A 13,288-nucleotide genomic window follows, 5' to 3' on the forward strand; every position below is an offset into this window, starting at 1 on the left:
GATGACTGTAGTGGCCCCTGGGTGGCTCAGTTGGTTGAGCGCGGGACTCTTGATTTCAGCCAGGTCATGACCTGAGGGTTGTGAAATCGAGCCCAAGTGGGGCTCCATGCTGCTCATAGAGCCTGCTTAAGATTCTCTCTGCCCTTTTCCCCCGCTGGTGTGTGTGCGCTCTCTCTCAAAAACAAACCCTCAAAAACTATAAATGTAATATATATCCTGTGTCTTTGTTTTGTAAGTTTTACCTTAATTCTGAACTTAGTGTAGTTGTTTAAAAATACATTTTGGGGGGCACCTGGCAGGCTCAGTCGGCTAAGTGTCCCACTCTTGATTTTGACTCCAGTCATGATCTCACAGTTTGTGAGATTGAGCTCTGAGTTGGGCTCTGTGCTGACAATGAGGAGCCTGCTTGGGATTCTCTCCCTCTCTCTCTGCCACCCCCTCTCTCAAAAGAAAGAAAAAAACATTTTTTGTGTGTGTGGATATGTTTTAAATCACTGAATCTATCAGTTTCCCCTTTTGTAAATTGGGAATAATACTAGCACTTAAGTCACAGCGTTGTAAAGATTAAACAAGATACCATGTGTAAAGTGCTTGGCACATGGTAGATACTGGTTAAGAATGTAGATTTTCTCTTCAAGAAAACACCAAGTGGTGGATGACACTCGTGCTGCAGGAGGGCCCTAAAGCCCAGGTCTCTGCACTGGAAGGTCGGGACAGGGTATCTGGGGTAGAGGCGGGCACATGGGGCTCCTGCAGTCAAGGCCAACGACAAGGAGTCAAGGACATGAAGATAAAGTCCCTGGAGGAGATCTCTTCTCCCTGCCCATCAGGGAATCTGAGATCATTGACTTTTTCCTGGGGACATCCTCGGGATGAGGTTTTGAAGATTATGCCTGTGCAAAAGCAGATCCCTGCTGGCCAGTGAGCCAGCTTCAAGGCATTTGTTGTCATCGGAGATTACGATGAATGTGTTGGCCCAGATGTTAACGTGCTCCAAGGGGGTAGCCACTGCCATCCATGGGGCCGTGATCCTGGCTAAGCATTCCATTATACCAGTGCAGCGAGGCTCCCAGGAGAGCAAGATCGGCAAGGCCCACACTGTCCCATGTGGGGTGACAAGCTGCTGTAGCTCTGTGCTTGTGCACCTCGTTCCTGCCCCTAGAGGCAAGGGCATTGTCTTAGCCTCTTTGCCCAAGAAGCTGCTGCTGATGGCCGGTGTGGATGACTGCTGCACCTCGGGCAGGGGTTGCACTGCCACCCTAGGCAATTTTGCCAAGGCCCGCTTTTTTTTTTTTTTTTTTTTCTTTTTTGGCCAAGGCCGCTTGTGATGCCATTTCCAAGACCTGCAGCTATCTCACCCCAGACCTCTGGAAAGAAACTGTGTTCACCAAGTCTCCCTATCAGGGATTTATTGTCTTGTAAGGACCCACACCAGCATTTCCGTGCAGATGACCCAGGCTCCAGCTGTGGCCACCACATAGTTTTATATAAGAAAAATCAGTGAATTAAAGCCTGGAAAGAAACGAAACAAAACAAGAATGTAGACTTTCTGAGTTAATATCCCAATTTTGCCACTTACTTAATTGTATGACCTTGTAAAAGTTATGTAGCCCTTCTTAGCTTCCTTTGTGCCATCTTCTTGAGTCTTCCATACAGGAAGCTTATGTTTGCAGTGGAATCATTTTTTTTTTAAGCCCGTTTCCTGCTCAGAGATGTGGGGATCCAAAGGGCAGTTTTCATTTTGCATTGTATCTGTCTTTTTAGTTCAACCTGGCAGTATTTCTGCTAGTACAGTTTTTGTGATAGGAGTTCTAGTATTTTCATATGTATTTCATATGCTCAGGAAGTGATGTAGTAGAGACGGGGAGAAGGGAAGGAAAGAAGCTGATGATACGGTAGAGAAGAGGAGAATTTCTGGAGCTCATATCATTGAGTTGGTGGTAGGGATTGGAGCTCGTGCACGAGGGAAGGGATTGGATGGTGAAAAGAACAGATAGTTCATTTATTACAACAGGAAGGAAGGCAGAGCACATAGGTGCAGATAGATTCTGATACTGTTGGTGGATGTGATAATTCCTCGAAATCCTCTTCTGATGGCTTTAATTTTCTAGCAAGTTGTCAGCTGAGAGTGAGAAGGGGCATGGAAGAAGGTGTTAGAAGTTTGAGAGGAGAGGAGAGAACGTGTCATTGTTAAGAGAAGTGGGAGAGTGAATGGGCTTGGGAAACAGAATACCAGGCCGAATTCAGGACTCATTTGAGGTTAAAGGTCATGAGTTAAAAGTGGGGGCAGTCAGCTTGGTTGTGTGCCCTCTCCTTTAGTAGTAGGGGAATGGACAGAGAATTGAATTTAAGCAGGATTGTGTTTTGCAAAGTGAGTATCTACAAGTGAGAGAGGAGCGAGTGATCATAATGATGGATCATGGAACTTAAACTGGGTAAGGAGAGAAGAGAGGACTTCCAGGGGTGAGGGAGAGTGAAAAGATTGTTAGGTTAGTAGATTTAAGGTTCTGGTGGGATCAACTGTGATGGCAGAAGTTCATGTATGAAAAGGAAGGAGCTGCTAGTAGGATAGAACATATATTCAAAAGTGGTTGCATAAAATTGAGATTATTGAGAAAGGGGCATTGTAGTGTGTGGCTGGGGTAGGGTTACATTTATTTCTTTGATCTTCACGAAGTTCATTTAGTTCTTTGATCATACAGCAACTGTGTGATGTAAATAGTGTAAGCATCATTATTCATGTTTTATGGATGAAAAAACTGAAACTCAGAGAGGTTGGACAGTTGCCCCAAGATCACAAAGCTAGGACTCAGACTCTATTACTCTAATTCTCAATATTCACTCCTATACCATACTATATCAATTTTCTGAAAGTTAGTGACCTGTTACCCTCTCTTTGAAACTAAAGAGCAACCTCAAATCAAGACTTTTAAGAAATGTACAAGAACAAAACTGTTTTGCTCTTCAGAAATCTTTGGAGACTTTGGGATAGGGGTGATGTTGAGGAGTTCGTTGCTTCTGTTATTATCTAACTGACCTTATTAAACACACATACAAACACATACACTAGAGGCTTAAATATGACAGTTTTGTTTAAAATCCCATATATAAGGAGACTGACGGTGGGTGGGGGACAGGACAAATAGGAATGTACTATTCTTTCAGCAGCATGCCTGGACAGACAGCTGTGCTGTCAAATGTGTCTGCTCAAATCCATGTACATTCTTTATGGTGGCAATTTGCACCATTGCAAGTCTCTAGGAAAGCATCGTTGGCTATTGGATAATGTCCATTTGGGATAGGATTGTCTCCTCTCCCCCAGTAAGATAGTAATTATGCTTTTTCTTTGTGTCCTTATACATTAGGCTTTATGTTTGTGGTAGACTTTGAAGAGTTCTTCAAATGTGAAGGAAGAATGAAGGAATTATAATTAAATATAATATGAACTTATATTTACCATTTTGAATGTTTGCCAGAGTACAAAAATAGGATGTCTAAATTTCAGATTATTTATTTATTTATTTATTTATTTTTTAATTTACATCCAAGTTAGCATATAGTGCAACAATGATTTCAGGAGTAGATTCCAGTGATTCATCCCCTATGTATAACGCCCAGTGCTCATCCCAACAAGTGTCTTCCTTAATACCCCTTCCCCATTTAGCCCATCCCCCCACCCACAACCCCTCCATCAACTCTGTTCTCTATATTTAAGAGTCTCTTATGTTTTCTCCTCCTCCCTGTTTGTATATTATTTTTGCTTCGCTTCCATTATGTTCATCTGTTTTGTGTCTTAAATTTCTCATATGAATAAAGTCATATGATATTTGTCTTTTTCTGACTAATTTCACTTAGCATAATACCCTCTAGTTCCATCCATGTAGTTGCAAATGACAAGATATCTTTTTTTTTTTTAATTGCCAAGTAACATTCCATTGTATATATATATACCACATCATTGGGGCGCATGTGCCCCTTCAAAACAGCACACCTGTATCCCTTGGGTAAATACCTAGTAGTGCAATTGCTGGGTTGTAGGGTAGTTCTATTTTTAATTTTTGGAGGAACCTCCATACTGTTTTCCAGAGTGGCTACACCAGTTTGCATTCCCAGATTAATGTTGTTTTCATGCTTTCTGTTCCTAATTTTTCTTTCTTTTTTTTTTTTTAAAGTTGTTTTCAATTGTGGCAAAATATATACAACATCAAACTCCTCGTCTTCTCAGATAATGCTTTAATATACTCAGGTATATTTTGTTCATATAATATTGTGTTTAAAGTAGGAGTAGTTTTTTGCAACTACGTGGATGGAACTGGAGGGTATTATGCTAACTGAAATTAGAGACCAAAATCCTATGACTTCACTCATATGAGGACTTTAAGAGACAAAACAGATGAACATAAGGGAAGGGAAACAAAAATAATATAAAAATGGAGGGGGACAAAACAAAAGAGACTCATAAATATGGAGAACAAACTGAAGGTTGCTGGAGGGATTGTGGGAGGGGGGATGGGCTAAGTGGGTAAGGGGGAATAAGGAATCTACTCCTGAAATCATTGCTTCACCGTATACTAATTAATTTGGATGTAAATTTTTAAAAAAGTTAAATTATAAAAAAATTAAAATAAAAAAAGAAACCTGATTTAGTAACTCAAAAAAAAAAATTAAAATAAATTAAAAAAAATAAAGTAGGAGTAGTTTCCTGCGGATGACCCTTACACCCTTCGGCCAGCAGAACTTTCCTTTCCTATCTGTTACCAATCTTCTGTCTCCTACTCTACTGAAACCTTTTACCCCAGTAGAATGGAGTCTCATGACAGAACAGGAGGTGGAGAAGTGGTAGACCTTCGCAGCTGATGCTCCCTCCTACAGTATCTGTGAAATGTGGGTCGTATCTGTTCCTTTCTTCCTTTTGCTCTAGAGCGTTCATGCCAGCTCCTCAGGGAGAATGTGTAGGAAAGCCTTTGGCTTGAGTGATACAGCTCTGATCTTGTGACTTCCTTAAGAGCTTTCATTCATTTCTTACCATCTTCAGGGTGAAGTCTAAAGTCATTAGCAGAGCATCATTCAAGGCTTTCATGGTCTGGTGCCTGCCTAATCTCATACATGTTCTCTAGGTTCCAGACATACTAAATAAAACACATGCAGTTCCCTAAATACGGTTTGTGCCTGGCACATAGTAGATAGTCCAGAAATATTTCTGGAGAGAGAGAGCGTGCACGAGTGAGCGTGCGTGCGTGCGTGCGTGTGTGTGTGTGTGTGTGTGTGTGTGTGTGTGTCGGTGTATATAAGTTGTACTCTTTTACATGCTAACTTTTATTCCACAGCTACCTCTTTAAGACTCAGGCCAAGAATCCTCTATCAGTAGGCCTCTGCTTTTGTCTATACTAGTAAGCACTCCTGCTGTTCTGTGATGTCAAAACATTCAGGCCACATCACTGTATATGATAGCTGATTGACTTCTTGATTTCTCTCGTTAGCATGTGAGATGCTTGAGGGCCAGGGACCATGTGTTATTTACCTTAGTACCCTGTAACTCTTCTATTCTTCATAGAGTTTCATATTCATGTTCTTCATTTTTTGTTACTAAAAGCCTTTAAGTTAGCTGTTGCTTTTGTTTTCTGATGTTTACATTATATAATGTTATGTATTCAATATTCCTGACCTTTTAATTTCATTTCTTAGCCTTCCCCAGTGAAAATTACATGGACGCTTAACTTGTGAAATAATCAGTATTTTATTTATTTTTTTAATCAGTGTTTTAACAAGTGTATATCATACATCATAATTAGCATAATGCTTATTATAGGATTGGGATGTTGGGTAGGAAAATTAGAATTGCACACTTCATTTCCTGCAGAGGAATTATCTGAGCGCTTTAAATAGTTAAGATTATATAAGCCTATCCTTCTAGATCAGTACATTTGAGTTTGCACGTTTTAAATTGGTGACTTATTAAATTGTTGTTACTTAAGATGTAACTATTGTTAGTGCATTTGTGTTTCCTAATTTCCACTCTTTTATCAGTGTTGCTTTTCTTTCTCAGTCTTAATGTCAACAGTTGTGTCATTCCTTAGATTTAATGACTTAGTTGGTGACACATTATTTGTTTATAGGAGAAGGCTTTATTTTAAAGGTTCTTCCTTTTTAGAGTCCAGAATCTTAATCATTTTACCAGAAGGTTTACTCTCTCTCATTTGGGTGAAACAGTAGATAAAGAGACTGTAAGCATACTAAATAAACATGGGTTGGATTTTTTGGGGGCATGAACCTAAGTACAATAAAGATTTATCATATAGGGGCGACTGGGTGGCTCAGTCAGTTAAGCATCCAAGTCTTGATTTTGGTTCAGGTCATGTTCTCTTACAGTTTGTGAGATGGTGTCCCATGTTGTGTTCTGTGGTGACAGCATGGAGCCTGCTTGGGATTCTCTTTCTTTCTCTCTGTCTCTCTCAAAATAAATAAATAAACTTAAAAAAATATTACATAAACACTGTGACACCCCAAATTAATTAATTAAAAAAAATTTTTTTTTTAAGTAGGCCCCACACCCAGTGTGGAGCCCAGCGTGGGGCTTGAACTCACAACCCTGAAATCAAGACCTGAGCTGAGATCAGGAGTTGGACGCTTAACCAACTGAGTCACCCATTTTATTTAGTTGTATATTAAATTAAAACCAACTGAGTCACCCATTTTATTTGGTTGTATTAAATTAAAAAAACATTTTTTTAACATTTATTTGAGAGAGAGAGAGAACGAGCGAGCAGGGGAGGGGCAGAGAGAGATGGAGACATAGAATCCAAAGCAGGCTCCAGGCTCTGAGCTGTCAGTACAGAGCCCGACAGTACATGACCCGAGCTGAAGTGAGACGCTTAACCAGCTTAGCCACCCAGGCACCCTAAGGCCTTTCTAACAATAATTTTTTTTCCTGTTGTAGGCCGACGTTTCCATGGCAGACCTACCTGCCTGCAGCAGATAAGTTTTTATGGGATCACTCTTTTAAAACATTTTTGTATTGTTGGAACATTTATGTAACATCTGTCATTTTAATCATTTTTAAGTGTACAATTCAGTGGCATCAAGTACATTTACAGTGTAATGCAGCTATCACCACTATCTACTTGCGAACCTTTTTAAACAACTCAAACAGAAAATGTGTCCCCATTCCTCTCTCCTCAGTCTCTGGTTACCTCTAATCTACTTTCCTTCTTTAAGAATTTGCCTATTCTAGATATTTCACATAAGTGTGTTTAGTTTATTCCACTAGCACAGTGTTTTCAAGGTTCACTGTGTTATATAGCATGTATCAGACCTTTGTTACTTTTTTTTTTTTTAATTTAAAGTTTTATTTACTTAAGTAATCTCTGCACTCAACAAGGGGTTTGAACTCACGACCCCAAGATGAAGTCAGCATGCTCTTCTGACTGAGCCAGCCAGGCGCCCCAGAACTTCATTCTCCCTGAGGTTAACTGTAGTTGGAAGGGGATGGTATGTCATGACTATTCTTGGAACTTGATTTGGCTGTTAACTGTGCTTCTCTGGCAGAAGCCAGAAGGGTTGGGTTGGATCTCAGGGCATCTTTGGAATAATCAAGATGCTTAGGGTAGCAGCTTGGCTTGCAACCAGAGTTCATTCCTCTTACAGTGTTTTGTTTGTTTGTTTGTATGATTGATTGATTGATTTTTAATCTCTTACAGTGTTTTTAATCCTTTTCTTGTCAGGAACAGAAATCTCCTTACTAGTCTCTCTCTTCCCCTGGGCTAGGCTAGGGTGTGAAATTAAAGCTTATTTTTTCTATTGGCATGCTGACTCCTAAGCTTGGCTTATCAAAATCAGAGTTTTACTTCTAAAAAACGCTCACCTGCTTGTATTTTTCTTAGGACAGGAACATGTAACAACAGTAAAAATTAAAATTGGCTGCTGTTAATAACAGCCTTATTACTTCTGTTTTTTTGAATAGTACTTCACTCTCCCAGATACTTGCCCTCATCTCCCAAGTGGAATACTCTCAGGATTTTAAAGAACTCTTATGCATATAATTAAAAAGGAGTGATTATTGATCTTGATTAATTTGTTATAACTTCTTTTGATTGTAGAGACTGTGGTAGGAGTTTCTGTAGCCTGGGATCTCCTTTATTAATTTACTTCATCATTCCCTTTCGTCAGCGTGTATCTGTTACTGCCTGGGGCATGAGCTCACATTCCCACTTACTGGACTTACAAGACCGTGGCATGCCAGACAGTAGTAAAACTTCCTAGCATATCTGTCTGCTAGGAGACTAAAATTAAGAGCTAGCTGTTTATTCCTTTAGGACATCCATTTAAGGAGAATAGTTCCTGCCATTCTAGCCCACTCCTCAAATAGCTAATTCATTTCTTTTAGGTAGCTTCACACTTGTCTGTGTTAATATTCTAAATACGCCACCAAATATTTATTAAGTTTCTGCTATTGTGAAACAGTCTTAGCAGTGGAAGTCTGGTTTCTACCAGCTTCAAGTGACTGCTGATGGCTTTTCTTTTTCTGAGTAGGACAGGGCACAGGAGGCCAATTCAGGGGGTGTCCAGGGAATAGGGTCAAGAAGCTAGGTGAACACCTTGCAGCCTGGACTCACATCCTGTCCCTCTTTATTTTCTCTCTCTGGCTTTGACATCCTTCATTTTCTTGCTGCTGTGGCCACGTAGGCTTTCAACTTTGCCAGTCTGTGCTCAAAACAAACCAATACAAATCCATCTCCTATCTTTTTTCATCTTCCTGAGATAAAAAATGCTCTAGAAATTTCACAGGGAGTAACAAAAGGTTCAGGCACTAACATGACAGGGATAATCTAAGAAGGTTCTAAGCCTTCTTTCTCCTTTTTGCTTAAAACTGGTAGACAAGTTGAAGGGTATGAAGTTAGAGAAGGTTTTAAGACTGCACTGTGGACTGAATGAAATGATATTTATATATGAAAGTATTTCAGACCAGTTTTCAAGTGTACATACGGATGTGGAAATTTCCGGGGACAGTATCAAAGAGGAACTATAGTATTGTAAAGGCTTTGCATCTCATCTGTCTGTAAGTATAGTGATAGGGTAACCTTTTTCCTGATCCAAGGTGAGGAGGTAGGAGAAGGGGAGGGAATCCTGTGTTGCCAGGGCATGCAGGGAGGGAGAGGGAAAGTCAGAGGGAAAGAAAGGAAGAGAAACCGTTAGGGGTAAAGGGAGGCTCTGCGACTGTTTTTACGGCATATACATAGGTCAGTCTGTACAGAATGTGAATTTTTTTTTTCCTTCACATAAAATTTGAGATGCACATACATACACACAATAAGGGGAAACTGTAATAAAAATGCTTGTTTGCCAGTACGTTTTTTTTCCTCACAGGTAACAGTATGCTTCAGGGTTTTTTTTGAGAGTGTCATTGTAGTTTATACTTAAAAAAAACACATTTATTTGTTTTGCTTTTATGTAGTCACATTCACTTAGTGTTCAAATGTCATTCTTTGTCAGTTAATTTGGATTGATATCCAGGTAAGACCTATTTGTTAAAATGATATATTTAATAATCGATATAATTATTTAATGATAAACTGTCTAATAGAACTAATATGTATCTCAGATCTCTGATCTGTAGGTTCTTTACCGTCATTCTTTGTTTTGCGCAAAGGAAAGGGTTATTATTTCTAAAAAGCCATTAAAGCCTTTTGTAGCTTTAAAATTTGTTACTCTAATTATATCAGCTGTTTCCTAGAACATGCTTTCAAAGTATTTCCTAATGGTTTTGGAAGGATGCACATGGAAATTTTTCTTAAACTTTTCTTTATAATTTATGATTTTTAATAGTTACTAAATGTCCAAATGGGGCTTGCTATATGCATATTTTACACTACAAATTTCCTCATGATATTCTGGGTAGACATTTGTCTACCCTGTTAATTTAGTATCTTCAATGGAGATTTGTTTGCTATATGGCTAGAGTTAAAACAGAGTTAGCAGGGCACCTGGGTGGCTCAATCGGTTAAACGTCCGACTTCAACCCAGGTCATGATCTCAGTTGTTCGTGAGTTTGAGCCCTGTTTCAGACTCTGTCCTGACAGCTCAGAACCGGGAGCCTCCTTCGAATTTTGTGTCTCCCTCTCTCTCTCTCTCTGCCACTCCCCCACTTGTGCTCTCTCTCTCTTTCTCAAAAATAAAGAAACATAAAAAGAAAATAAAACAGCTAGCCTGTACGTCTGTCTAATCGGAAAAGAATACGTTTTATGACATGATTGGAAGAAAACCAGCAGTGTTTTTCTGCCTCCTTGTTAACGCTTAAAATTCTTTGGGGAAATTTCTTTTATTTTTAACTGTGTAACCTGTTAAAACATAAATATTACTATGTAGCTTTTGGGCAGGGTGGGATTCAGTGCCATTATTCTTTGTAAATGTTATTTATCAGGTTATCTTTAAATTTCATAGATTATCTTTAAATTCTAAGGCTCTAGAGCACAGTTGTTTGGCAGACCTTGCTTAGAGGAGTAAACACCTTTAGCTCTTTATTTATTAAAATAAGTGGAATCTAGTCTCTTCCTCCTATTACTACCTTCCAATCAAAGATAAAATAACTTCAGCTCTTTAGATAGAAAAAGACTGATTTGGGACAGTCTATATGTGCATTCAGGTATATGTGCACACAGAGTAGTTACATCGTGAGGGGTTAAAGTCCTTGGCAGCTGGGAAGACAGGTCGGGAAAGTAGGGTACCTGCCTGTCAAGGCCTGCTTCACCATCTTCTCTAGGATAAGACCTGGTTAAGAAGTTAACCTTGTCTTGAAGTGTAGCATATACCAGCTTTTAATTCTCATCTATTTGAAAATGCAGATTACCTATTATTATTTTTAAGTTGAATTAATTTGTTTTTCACTTTGCCATGAAATCTTTTGAGTTTTAACTCTGTGATCAGTTTTAGTGAGGAGAAAAGTATTTGTGGTCTCTGTTGGGATTTTTTTCTTGGGGAAATAACATAGCAATCAATAAGGGGCATTTGTGGCCAGTGGTACTTAGGCTGATGATTTTATTGTTCCTTTTTTAGAAATGAGAGAATAAATTATGCAGGACTGGTCTGGGCACATGAAAACATGAACATAAAAACTCATTCTTTGAAGTTTCACAGAGTTCCTTCCCGAATTTTATTTCTCTTTCATTGTAGGTAAGGTGTAGCATAATTAAGTACGTGTTGTACTTCCTAACAGTGTGAAATGAACTTAGTCTATATCATCCTCTATGAGTGTTGTGGAGAAACTTAAGTCTTGATTGCAGTAAACTATGAGTCAAGGAGTTTATTAACCAGCTCAAGATTGATCGACTTGAATATATTATTTGGCCCACAGAGTAGATTTTACTATTGTTTATTGGATATTTTGCGCATTATTAGTATTACTAAATGAACTTGAATTTGGCTAAAAATTTGAAGCCTCCATAACTGGGGTAGTAAGTCATGCTAGTTAGTGTCATAGTGGTTTTCTTCAAACTTTGGTGTTCACATATTTCCTCAAAGGACTTATGAAAGATCTAGGTGAGAAGAGGATGTGGCCATGAAGGGATAGTATGAGGGGGATGATTGTTCTGTATCTTGTGTGTGTGTTCTGTATCTTATAGAAACAGGTGTTGATTACATGAATTTGTACATGTATTAAGATTCATAGAACTATACACCAAGAGAAAGAAAGTAGCTGCTCTCTTGCACGTGTTTTGGGTCATATCAGAAACCAGTTTCATCATAAGTTTAAATAATTGCAAATTATATAATTTTTTGTATTTTATAAATAGCGACATTTTAAAATAAAACATCATTATTTATTACTTATTAGTTACTTACGTTTCAGAGAGAGAGAGAGAGAGAGAGAGAGCATGCGAGTGAGCACGTGCATGGGAGAGGGGTAAAGGGAGGGAGTGAGAGAATCCCAAACAGGCTCCATGCTCAGTGCTGAGTCTGATGGGGGGCTCGATCCCACAAGCCTGGGATCACGATCTGAGCCAAAATCAAGAGTCAGATTATCAACCAACTGAGCCACCTAGGTGCCCCTAAAGCAAAACATCATTTTAAAAAATGTATCTAGGAATCTAAATACTGTAGTGATTCATCATTACCATTATCCATTATTAGCATTATTTTATGAAGTATATAAACAGGCTCTTTTTTAACAGCTGAAAGTTGGAAATTATTCCTGTTTTTCTTTGAATTTGTGTTTCTATTCCACTTTCCTCATGGAAGTTTATCCTAATGTATTTTGACCACCTAAATACCATGTCCTAGTTCTCTTCACCTACGACAGATACATAAATTGAAATTATTTTCTTTTTAGTTTCTCTGTTTAAAACTTTTTATGATTGATTTAGGATTTTAACCTACTGGCACATAACCACAAAACAAGTAAGTATATATTTTGATAATTAAAAGTAAAATTTGGTTGGAAATACATTATATCAGTCATTGCTGCAAAAATGCTATATAATAAATAATCTGGATCTCAGTAGCTTAAAAACAGCATTTCCTTTTTTTCCTTCTCATCAGTGTCTGGGTCAGCTGGGATTTTGTTGATCCCAGCTGAGCTTGCCTAGGTTCAGTGAGATTTGGCTCTGTGCCCACAGGTCTGCTCTGCATGTCCCACAGTCATCTAGTGCAGACAGCAGGAACACAAGAAGGGTGAGAAACAAACACACATGAAGGCTGTTAAAGTCCCAGCTCCAAATTGGCATACTGCCCACACTGTTGGGCAGAGAAGGTTACATGACCAAGCCCAGCATCAGCGGGGAAGGGAAATCTACTTTGCCTATTCCAGTGGTAGGTAACCGCAAAGTCTTTAGCCAAGGGTATGCATTATAATTCTATAATAGTGAGGAACTGAAAAATTTGGAACAATAATCAACTTCTTTTGTGCATTTTTTAATGAGATGTTTTTTCTTGTGTCTGTGGATGTTATTTACTGGAACGAGACACTGGATTGAGATCTGAAGCAGTTGGAGTTAGCCAGGCAAAGTGGGAGTGGGGACCATGGGCAGAAAATATTTGGGGCCAAGGGAATAGTATTTGCCAAAATAAGAGACAATCTGTGCAACTAGAGTTGAGTATGTCCAAAGCATAGTGTGAGAGGCCAGGTGTTTATCAAAAAAGAGAATGGGCAGGAGAGGTAAGGCCTCAGTCACTGTGAAAGAGCCTTTTATGCCATGTGAGGGAAATTAGGCTTTAACTTGAATGCAATGGAGAAATCATTGGAATGTTTTAAACAGAGTATGTTGTGATCAGATTTTCTTGTGCTCAAGAAAAAAAA

General features: G+C 38.9%; 1 protein-coding gene and 1 pseudogene across 4 annotated transcripts in view; both read left to right on the forward strand.

Annotated features, from left to right (window-relative positions):
• ABL2 (ABL proto-oncogene 2, non-receptor tyrosine kinase) overlaps positions 1-13,288 on the forward strand; it is a 112,711-nt gene that overhangs the window by 39,592 nt on the left and 59,831 nt on the right. The gene's annotated exons all lie outside the window — the stretch shown is intronic.
• LOC121011877 (40S ribosomal protein S2-like) lies at positions 389-3,607 on the forward strand (annotated as a pseudogene).

This window comes from Herpailurus yagouaroundi, unplaced genomic scaffold, assembly GCF_014898765.1.
Source record: "Herpailurus yagouaroundi ecotype Mexico unplaced genomic scaffold, PumYag 195, whole genome shotgun sequence".
Lineage (NCBI taxonomy): Eukaryota > Metazoa > Chordata > Mammalia > Carnivora > Felidae > Herpailurus > Herpailurus yagouaroundi.